We start from the raw sequence: 2,548 nt of genomic DNA, 5'->3' as shown, positions 1-2,548 counted from the left end.
ATATCTGAGGACAAGTTGGAACGCAGGGGGGTTTAGGTCCTGCCAAACTTCCTTAGCCTTTAACACAACATGCTATACTAAACGTCCGCTACAGTGGAGCAAATTACTAATGTTCCAGCAGATTTTATCACCACAACGCTACAGGAGGTCACATCCTTATCAGAAGGGGTAGTTCAGAACCATGAGGGGTTCTGACCCCGTCGCGACACGAACCCTCGGATTCAGAGAACAAACTGACTAGCCTTTTCCTAGGGTAATCAGCCCCTGATTTTGGCAGGAATAACGGGGACCTGGGGAATCTACCCTAGCGGATCCTCCACTGGTTATAATGAAGATAGGGGAGGAATGGAAGTGAAATTTCTTATTGATGCTATAAATGAAGTCTCAACTCAATCTGAATTTTGTAATATTTATAAAACAAATATTTATAAAAGGTATAAAAGCTATAAAAGCTATGAAAGGTATAAAAGCTATAAAAGGCTGTTGTGGTTTAACCCGGCCGGCAGCTAAACACAACGCAGCCATTCGCTCACCCTCCCCCTCCCTCTCTGGGACGGGGGAGAGAAATGGAAAGTGAAGCCCGTGAGTTGAGATAAAAACAGTTTAATAAGACAGGAAAATAATAATAACAAAAATAATAATAACAATAATAATAATAATAATACAATGGTGATAATAGGAAAGTAATAATAATATGTACAAACAAGTGATGCACAATGCAATTGCTCACCACCCGCTGACCGATGCCCAGCCTAACCGAGCAGTCCGGCCCCCTCCCCCCGGCTAGCCACCCCTATATATTGTTTAGCATGACGTCAGATGGTATGGAATACCCCTTTGGCTAGTTTGGGTCACCTGTCCTGGGTCTGTCCCCTCCCAGCTCTTACTGCACCCCCAGCCTGCCTGTTGGCAGGACAGAGCAAAAGGCTGAGATGTCCTTGGCTTGGTATAAGCACTGCTCTGCAACAATTAAAACATCGGGGTGTTATCAGCACTCTTCTCATCCTAAGCCAAAACACAGCATTCCACCAGCTACTAGGAAGAAAATTAATTCTGTTCTAACTGAAACCAGGACAAAGGCAAGTAAACAGCGCTGGGTGTGCGGGGAGTCTACACTCCACCAACACGCACACACAAATATCAAACATTCTAAATATACAGAACATTGCTTTACATACTAAACCCGAGTATGCCTATACAATCAGGAAAGGTAACAAACAATCCTTTAAGTTCCTATACATTTGTACAATCAGGAAAGGTAACAAACAATCCTTTAAGTTCCATGACTCAACAGTTTCCATTTTCCATTCCTTTTCTTGATTACTAACAAGTCTCCATTTTCCATTGCTTTTGAGCAATATGTCTCTCTCCAAGTTGTCAAGCAACTTGACCTTCAGGCCTTATGTATCCCATTCTTCCCATATCGAAGAAAAACATATCCATCTCCTTTTCAAGTCCAATAGGCCTGGGTCAAAAGGCACGTCCAGGTCAACAGGGGGCATAACAGCAAAAGCCTTTGATGGCTGTAGCAGCAGAGGGGCCGATGGCGTAGCAGTCGGATCAGTAAACGAGCCCGCAGCTCCGTCACTATCTGGCAAACCACACGTGTCTGACTGTGGTCCCACATGGCTCTTTAAGGCCTCAGAGACTGCTCGCCAGGTGCCAAGCAATCCCACTGCAACCTTGTCATTTTTAGTTGCAGAGTCCCACACCTTGACCTCAATGCGCAACTGCTTACCAGCGAGAGGCAGTCATGTGCACAGGTCCGCTTCTCTCAGCTTGAGCTTCTCTCCAGCTCCAGTGCGCCCATTTCTTGCGACTGTCTGTACGAGCTTCTCTGAGCAGTTTGCTGAGTTTGGCCGAACCCATCTTCTTGAGGCAATCAATGTGCCTGTTCCTGTCCTGGTCTCCATTCTGCCAGCCTGTTCCTTTTCATTCCTTCTTTCTGCTTCTTTATTGATCATAACTTCATCACATCGTGTTGCCTTCCTTTTTAATCTTGAGGGCAGGCTCCCCTCTTATACCCTTCTCTCCACAGCAGTTCTTTTCAAAACAACTTTTCATTGGTCAAACAACTTTGCAAATAACAGTAACAGTAAACACCCAGAAACTTCCATGCCTCAATGGCTGGAGAACAAGAAACCCGAGACTGCATGCAGTCTCCTGAATCACCCTTCTTTGTTCCGTCTAAACTCTTTTATATTCCTGATGGCCTTGTCTTTAAGAGTCTAATGTTATCTCAACCACGGGGCTTTCCAACCCCCATGGCCACTCTCCCAAATCTTCCAATTTCTTTATTAATATCAACCATTTTCTTGACACGAATTACCACTCCAAAAATAACATTGATATGGGGGCAACATATTCGGTTCTAAATCAAGCATTAATGCCTTTAGGGAATGATTATGTTAGGGTAAAAGGTGCAACCGATCAACCTGAAAAGGCTTATTTTTGTCAACCTTTGAAGTACGAGTTAGGGAAACAATGGGGCATACACAGATTTTTATATATGCCTAACTCCCCATGGGCACTCTTAGGTAGAGATTTA

The sequence above is a fragment of the Aythya marila genome (genome assembly GCF_965140915.1).
Source record: "Aythya marila genome assembly, chromosome: W".
NCBI classification, from domain to species: domain Eukaryota; kingdom Metazoa; phylum Chordata; class Aves; order Anseriformes; family Anatidae; genus Aythya; species Aythya marila.
The sequence above is the reverse complement of the archived record's forward strand: the minus strand, read 5'-3'. Positions refer to the sequence as shown.